The following is a 9,424-nucleotide window of genomic DNA, read 5'->3' as shown; positions in this document are numbered from 1 at the left end:
AAATAACTACTTTAAGGTCTTTGAAAATAACTTCAAAATCTGTATTGGAACATATTTATTGTCTTTTTGAGTTGAAATTGCCTGAGTTTTTATAAACTGAGCAATTTTGGATTATATTCTGGACACATTAGATATTGTTATAAAATTTTAAAACTTATTTGAATCCTATCAAAAAATGTTGGTATTTTCTTTAATCAAGGAGCCTACCTGATTATGTTGAGGAAACAAGTTCTAACTACCTTTCTATTGGCTGTGGTTCCAGAATCACTTCAGTTTTCAGAGCCTTTGTAGGGCTATTTGGATCTATCCCATGTATGTACCACCCAGTGGCCAGTTTAGTATATGGGCAGTGACAAATCTGTTCTCCAAGTTTTTGGTATGCTGAACAGGATCACACTCAATCATATGATCTTGAGGGTTAACCCAGAAGTTCATAAACAATTGTAGGGAGATACTTCCTTAGCTCCTTTTTATTCCTAATCTGCCTAATATCTTATTTCTTATAGATACTTGTGTCAGTCTTCTAGGAAGAAAGCTAGTACTTTATTTACTCTAGCTGTGCTGTGGAGTTACCATAACTGAGTCCATGTCCATTGTGGGAGGACTGAGAGAGAAAACCAAAACCAAAACCAAAAAAATAAAAAGTAGTTACTGGATATAATATCTTTAAACCATAGGTCTACTGAACACAGAGGACATTTTTCCTCCCATTTTTACTGACTGCAGGCTCCTGTTGCCACTGGCTGCTTTTAATGCTATAGGATTGCTTGGAAGCTGGGTCACAAGAGAACAAAGAAAAGAAAAAGGAAGAAGGGGGAGGAGGAGGGCGGGGGAGGAGGAGATATTGAGCTCCATACTCTGAGCTCAGAAGTTACTTTTCCACTTTTCAAATCATGACCAGAGGTCTTCTGAGACTCCATTGCCCAAATCCAGGGCATCAAGCTTAGGCCATTAATTGACTGGGGGGGGGGGGAGAAAAGGTAAAATTATTGTGGGTTTAGATGTATATCAAATTCTGCTCTTCTTTCCAAAACCATATACTACTATTTACTTTTAAAGTTTTTATATTCTTTCTGAAAAACCAGCCTCTACCTCAGAGCAAAGCCTGTCCAAGGAAGGGACATGGCCTTTGTCCTTGGAAAGACCCACAGAGCACTCCTAGGCACATTCCCACCCTGCTAAGTTGTTTATCTACAAACAGGAGAGATCTGCTGGCCAGGTGTCCCTGACTCAGTCAGGCTAGGTGGGGATCCATAGCAACCCCCTAGCAGCCACCAATCAGCATGAGACAGGGAAATACCTGGGATGCCAGATGACCCTTCCAGTAGTTTATGGTGGTTGATAACTTGTTGAGAAACCATGTAGTTCAGCACGAACACCCCTCTTGGCCTAAACCAATCAGTTCAAATGAATACCCCTTTTGTACTGACCAATCACCCCTACCCAACTTGTTCCCGCCAGTGAATGTGCTAATCATGTTTTAGAGTTGTTATTTGATTTTCCCGCAGTGTGTGATGATTTGCTAAGAGATGCTATGATGTATGTGGGGGTCCCTGCCTTCTCCAAAGAATGTATAAAACTGCTTCAAACCCTGGACTCGGGGCCTCTCAGCGTCACCAGTTGCTGTGTGTGCACGCGGAGGACCGAGCTAGCTCGCCATAAACACCTTTTTGCTGTTTACATTGATCTTGGTCTCTGGTGGTCTTTTGGGGGTCCCAAATTAGAGCATAACATTTCCAGGTTCTATAGCTTAAAGTAGTGGGAGAGACAGAGCAGAGTATTCCTTCTTACCCAAAACTGGACCCTTTTTACCAGTTGCTTTTATTTTTTAGAATTTCTGACATTCTTGTCCACCACAGGGTTATAGCTATTGAGAAACAAAGAATAATCTACCATGTCAACAGTTCAAACAGAATACCTTTCAATCATGCATTTGATATGAGGATGCTGACTCATAATGGCAATAGAGGGGAGGGGAGCATGGGAGGAATGGAGGAACTTTAGATAGGGCCAAGGGGAGGGAGGGGAAGGGAGGGGACAAGGGGGTAGGAATGATGGTGGAATGAGTTAGATATCATTAAGTACATGCATGAAGACAGAATGGTGTTAAAATACTTTGTGTACAATCAGTGACTTGAAAAATTGTCCTCTATATGTGTAATATGAAATGAAGTGCATTCTGCCATTATGTATAACGAATTAGAATAAATAATAATTTAACAAAAAAATAAAACAAATGTTTATTTTTTTAGATCATTCACAATCTTTGATAAACATGGAAGACATTTTCAGAGCCTGTTTCATAGTATTCTCAACCCAGTTATATTATCAAAGGAACATCCATTTAAGAATAGACTGCTCTCTCCCTCCAATGAACTAGTAGTGAGCTGGCCCACTATAAATCAAAAATCTCTCGCTGGGGGCTGGGGATGTGGCTCAAGCAGTAGTGTACTTGCCTGGCATGCGCGGGGCTCTGGGTTCAATCCTCAGCACCACATAAAAATAAAATACAGATGTTGTGTCCACCGAAAACTAAAAAATAAATATTAAAAAGTTCTCTCTCTTTCTCTCTCTCTCTCTCTCTCTCTCTCTCTCTCTCTCTCTCTTTCTCTCAAAAAAAAAAAAATCTCTCGCTGAGCTGCTCTTACTTAAGGTCACTTATGTCAGGCATGTCTATAGCTCCAGTGTAGCAAGAAGTGTTGGCAAATACACATCATGACAAAGTCCGGGTCCCTACCTGCCTCTCTTCTATCCAGAGACTCAGGTTTTCCCCACTCCTGGTGCTATGGGGTCAGTGTTCTATGGATCAAGCCAGCTGGCTGGAACCTGCTTCCGGACTCATTCTTGCAAGCCCCATTGCCTGGGGACTGTGTTCTGTTCTTCTCTAGTTCTGAGATAATTCTGAGAATGACCTGCCTCTGTAACTAATACTCCCACTTCCCTGTTCCACAGAAAGCTTGTGTCCTTGTCCATTGTCAAGTTCTCATTGTGGCTAAACTAGATTAAATCTGTCTACCTCTGTCAGTTTTGGTATTTTGATGGCAGAACAAATCTCATACCTTTTATTTGTGATAATTTTATACCCCTTTTTATATAAAAGATTTATATAAGATCCTCTAAATGCATTTACATCCTAATGTTTTCTCCCTTAATGACTACCATTTTGGAAAAAGAATACTGGTGATCATAAAAAGCTTCATTGTTTTCTTGTTCCTAATCTTTTATTTTAAAATAATCTTAGGAGTCAGGGGTATTGCTTAGTTGCCTAGGCTAGCCTGATTCCTGGGTTTAAGGAATCCTCCTTCATCAACCTCCCCAAATTGGGACATAAGGTGCATGCCACCAGGCCCAACTTTCTTACTCCTAATTTTAATGAGAATAGCTATAAAGTTACAACTATTGTCTGTCATATCCTATAATGTATTGATGTGGTGTATGATATCTGTAGGTTTTGTTACATTATTCTATCCTTAGGTATTAATGGATCTTAGTAAATATTTCCTTTATGTACTGTTTCACTATATTTTCTGGCATTTTATTTGTGAGTTTGTGTGTGTGTGTGTGTGTGTATTCCTGAGACTGATTCATGTTTTCCTGCAAGTTTCTGTCATTTAGATGGTCCAAGCAAAGCAGGCATCATTCTATACAACCTCATATAGTATAGGCAAATCTTTGCTTAAGGACACAACATGGTAGGGTTAGGGTTATCTCATCAATTCCAGGGGGTGGCATATAACCAAGACCCAGCTAATCAGCTCACTCACCTAGTAAAAATGATTTTAATCCAAGATGGGCACAAGATTCAACAGGATGAAATTCTAGGACTCTTATTGAAACTGTTAGAAGTGAGAAGTGCATTTTGCCAGAGATGACCAAAGGTTGAGACTGGGGCCTAGAGGTACTAGAAGCCTTCATGCTATTGTGAATAAAGGGCCTGAATAAGCATAGAACCCAAAGATTAAAAAAAAAAAAAAAGCACAGCTAAGCGATGAGGACAGAGAGCTACTGGCAATACCAAATTGACCCTCTAGATTGAGCCAGACACACACTCATATGCTTGCAGGACTTTCTGGGACATGAACTCCTCTTTTAAAGAATTCATTATATTTTTAAGAATATACATCTGAGTAGAGAATGATATGGTGAACACTCCTTTTTATCAAATATGTTAAGCATCATACATGAGGTGTTTTTAATATGACAGGTTCAAAGACAGTTTCAAGACACCAGGTTGCTCCTCATTGATTCTTTTCTTCCCACCCAGATATAATTACTGTCATAAATTCAATGCTTATTATGCCCACACATGGTGTTATATTGCTACTTCCTGTTTATGTATCACACAGAATTTTAAACTATATAATTTTGTCAACTTATATAGACACTTCTGCAACTTGCGTTTTTCATCTAGTGCTAGGTTTGGGGGATTTAACTATGTTGAGAGATGTAGCTGTTAATTCATGTCAAATGCTGTATTCTATATTCCATACAATTATGTATTCATCTGTTCTTTCGTTGATGTTTTCGTAGGGGATCAAAACATGCCATCCTAAAATATGTCACATTGGCATGAATGTTATTTTGAGCTGACAGCATTCGGGATTCAACACATGCAGAAAACATCTTTCCCAGAGCTTCTCTTATCTGATTAAAAGCAGAAACTTCTGAGAAATGAGGTCTGTTACAAATCTAGAGAAGTTTTATGGCCAAGAAGAGATGAAAAGTTGGTGCTGATTGAGACCTGAACAAACCAACCCCATTCCATTTGTTTCCCCCATATATTTACTTTGGCAAAAGCCCTTGAAAGTCTAAAACATTTTCTTCGTCTTGTCACTTCTTTGCAAGTTTATTGTTCTTAGCTAAGCTGCTCTTTAAACCCAGTTTCTAACTTGCCCTGTGAATTATTTATCACTGCATTTGTCTCACAAATAACACCCACTGCATATGCTCATAAACTCTGTTATCCTCTTGTTAACCTGTATTTTATCAGTCCAAATCACAGTTCCTCACAGCCAGAGAAACTGGGAGAGTGGAGACTTTTCCAATGTTTTTATATTTACATTTCCCTTATATCAGGTTGAGTTTGAGTTCCCATTACTCTCCAACCAAAGATTCTTCATTGACCCATTCATAACATCTCTAAAAGTTCCTTATATAGCTCTCCCTTCAAGGATCTTAAAATCCCCAGCATCAAAGTCAATTATGGTTAAGGCCTTGTTTGGGGGAGGCTCTCATAAAATGAAGGTATTACTCAGGAGGCGCCAAAGGTGAACTCATCATGTGTTGCACAGAGTGTAGAATTGTTACTACTTTGAATAGCAGTCTCCTAAAAGAAGAGAGGGTCCTGAGTGGAGAAGAGTCAGTAATTCTCTTCATGTGACACTGTGAAGGAATACAGCAAGTCTGAGCTGGAGGGTAACTGGAGCAGACTCTCTTAATAAGAGCACCAGGCACCTGAGAATGGTTAGCAGCTTTGTCTTAAGGGGAAACATGAACTATCCACCTTACTAAAGCAGTTAGGGCTAATCAGACAGACGTGATTTCAAAGCTTCACTCAGTAATTTACTGTCTATGTGATCTGAAGAAAGCTGTTTAAATATTTTAGCCCTGATAATTTGGGAAACAAAATGAATTGTATCTACCTGTAAGTGTTGTTGTATTATGTAACGTGATGACTATATGGTGTTGGGTGAATATCAGATCCTCAGGAGGTGGTGATATTAATTTAGCTATTTCCATTGTTTGAGATTGACATCAATGTAGGTAATTCTCTAGAAGCTTTCTTATTTTGAGGGCTGAGTTGAATACTGTTTGCTTTGAGCCCATTTTCAAAGATGGGTCTTAAATGCAAGAAGTTTATCAGGGAGTATTCTTTTTCTTCTGGCAATGACATTTCTTGGAAGTCTGGAGTAAATCACTCAGTGTGATATCCATTCTCCTATTCTCAACACAGGGAAATATTACTTTAAAATAAACATGAAGAGCAACTGAAAGGAGAGAATTAAAAAAAAAATCTAAACAGAAGGAGGCAGAAAGAGAAAGCATAATCCCCAAATACTTTCTTTGATACTATAGAGCAGGGTTGTATTAAGGGTTGTTCTTCCCTGAAATGAAGTACTGGTATAGGCTACTTACAAAGAAGAGATTTATTTAACTTCCATTTTTGAAAGTTCAGAGTTGAAACAGCATAGCACAGGCTCTATGACAAGGACCACCCCCTGGCTGCATCACCTCATGGTGCATATAATAATAATGGGTCTTAGACAAGAGCAAGCATGATTATATCTCAGACCAAGAGCAGAGAGATAACAGGAGGGGACAGTCTTGCTCCTTTTATAACAAGTCTCTTGAAAGAATTACCCAAAGTATCTGTCATATGAAAGCTACCAAAGTGATCACAGCAGAACTACCTGGAGGTTGCACAAGAAATTCTTTATGCTTCAATGATCTAAGCAACTCCCACCAGCCCTGACTCCCAAAGGTTCAACCACCTCCCAATAGTGCCACCCTGGAATGAAGAAGAGATTTACTTAACTTCTATTTTTGCAGGTTCAGTTGAAACAGCATAGCACAGGCTCTATGACAAAGACCACACCCATATCCAAACCACAGCAGGCATTTAGTAGGGGCTGGGGATGTTTGGTGCTGATTTCATGTTTATTAGCCCCAGGCCTGTTGACACATTTCCTTCTGACGTGCCTTCTTAAGTCATTGTCCATCTTTTATTTTCTACATCATGCAGGTAGTGTGGGGTAGGATGCAATTCCAAGGAAGGTCTTTTGGCCACCACCCTTCCTAGTGATAAAGAGCCAGAGAAAGCAGGCATATTATCAGATTAAAAGAAGCAAGTACTGGTTTTTCTTTTGTGGGAAGAACACTGAACACGAGATTTGACCTCTCAACAAAATTTTAAGTGTGCAGTATAGTTCTGTTAATTATAGAGATGTGTTTTATAGTGGAGCTCTAGAATTTATTCATCTAGCATAACTGAGACTCATTATTCTTTGTAAGAAAAGCCCTTCCAAAAGCTCTGCCAATACCAACACCTCTCTTTGGACTCATTTCAAACTGAACTTCTAGGATACTCTCTTTCCTTGCCAACCATTCATAGCAAACTTCTCAACTCACTCTCCTCTCTTAGAATATCACAGCAGATTCAAAGTAAAAAGATGTAGCCAGGGAGTGACTGATGATTGTTGGTAGTAAAATTGTCTTCTGAGACAAAAGGGGGAGCATCCTGCTTATGTGTCTCTACTTAGGGGTAGCCCTCCTGTCCTGAACTGAATGCTACTGAATGAGGGTAGAATTTAGTGTTGAAGAAGACTCAGCTTCCCTTGGGAGTGGATTCTAATGAACAGATCTTCATGGCAGGGATTCTGGGGTCATCTGATCATTCCTGCCCAGTGCTCAATGGAAAATTAGAAGTAATGGAGGTTGTTTGCCAGTTTCCGACAACTTTAAGGATAGCCCTTTACTTAAAAGCAAAAAGTCCTACCTTATGTTCAAGGGGTAACTGGAGAATCCAATTTGGTCTGAATTTTTAGTTATCTTCTGGTATTGCTGATATGCTTAAAACGAGATTAAATGGAGCTCCAGGAGAAGTTGAGAAGTTGTAATTCTTTCCAGCATGAGTTATACTTTAGAAATACTCAGAACTTTAAAACAATTGATACTGGATGCCATTTCTCAAAAAAAAAAAAATGCTGATGTCTTGGTTTAGTGTGGGTCCCAAGGGATATTTTGCTTTTGTTTTATTTAATTCTATGGATAATTTTATGTACTTCCAGAGATGAGATCCACCGGGATAGAGAATTCCCCCATACTTCAGGGGCAACATGTGCAGAGATGATTATAGTCTGAAATGATAGTGGTGATGATTCTGAGAATAATAAACTTCACACACAGTGTAAGCTCTGCTGGCAGAACTCTAACCACTAATTAAAATATATCATGTTCATTGAAACTGCTATGGTTTGAGTAAGTACCCCTGGAAGGCCCATATTTGATTACCTTGGGAAGTGGTGCTATTTAAAAGTGGTGGAAACTTAGTGGCCTAGTGGGAGTGCCCTTGAAGGGAATATTGGAACTTGGTCCCTTCCCCTCAGCTTCTCTTCCCAGATACCATGAGTGAGTAGCTTTTTTTCTACCATGCTTCCTTCCATGATATGCTGCCTTGCCACAGGCCCAAAAGCAATGGAACCAAGCAACTATACAAGGAAACCCCTGAAAGAGAATAAATATTTCCTCCTCCTAAGTTGATTATCTCAGGTATTTTGTCACAGTGATGGGAAGTTAACATAAAACCCAAAGGAAATTGGGTCCTTAGGTGACTAGGAGAGAATCTCACCTAAAAAAGACTGATGTACTCTAAGAAATATCAAGACAATAAACTATGATGTTTCTGTTTACTTCTTGAAACGCTGAACCACAATATGAATACAATCATTACATTTTTCAATAACTTGATAACATACTAATATAAGCAATTGTGACTCATGGTTGAACTTCTGATTGGATGCAATATTAAGATCATGTTATTCACTGCAAATTCTTGGTTAGAGGCATATTCTTGCATATGCAAACTGTCACTAAAAGTATTTAACTGATTGGTAAAGGGAATAAATAGGCTTCTAGAATGCTTGTAACATTCTGTTTTTCTGGATGCTGGTTCCACAAGTTTTTCTAGTTAATAAAAATTAACAGGGATGTATGCTTACAAACTGTACACTGTTTAATATTTATTTTTTAGTTGTAGTTGGACACAATACCTTTATTTCACTTATTTATTTTTATATTGTGCTGAAGATCGAACCCAGGGTCCCGCATGTGCCAGGCGAGCGTTCTACTGCTGAGCTACAACTCCAGCCCCCAAACTGTTCACTTTTTTAGTATGTAATTTACATCAATCTAAAGTATTTTAAAAATTAAACATAGGAAAAAAACTTGAAAAATGAAAAAAACCTGTTCCTCTCAAGGTGTATATGGGAGAGTGGCTAGGTAAGTCTTATCAATGAGAAAAGAAATGTCAATATTAAATTCTTCCACTTAACATAGCTTCGGAGAAGTTAGATGGGGGTGGGTTATAGAAGAAAGAAACTGTAAAGTCTCTGTCAGTTCTTCAGCTACACAGGGGTGAGTAAGTGACCTTGGGAGAAGTGATGAATGTGTCTTTAAACATGCAGAGATAAACCCCCACATGAGCAGGGAGTGGTGAGCTAACTGCTCTACTCTGTAAATGAAGGAAAACTAATTTTCTACTCTGTAAATGAAGGGAAACTAATTTAGGGGCGAGCCAAAGGTGAAGGGACCTAGGGAATCAGTGATGAAGAGGGTACCTGAGAGCTTAAGCTGTGTGATGGTAGATTAGATAGATCCTGAGGATAAGACATCCTGAAAAGAATTAGGAATACATCCTGAAGATGCA

The sequence above is a fragment of the Marmota monax genome, unplaced genomic scaffold (assembly GCF_021218885.2).
Source record: "Marmota monax isolate L192 unplaced genomic scaffold, Marmota_monax_Labrador192_F-V1.1 WCK01_AAM20220418_F8-fsc00066, whole genome shotgun sequence".
NCBI classification, from domain to species: domain Eukaryota; kingdom Metazoa; phylum Chordata; class Mammalia; order Rodentia; family Sciuridae; genus Marmota; species Marmota monax.
Note: the sequence above shows the minus strand (reverse complement) of the source record.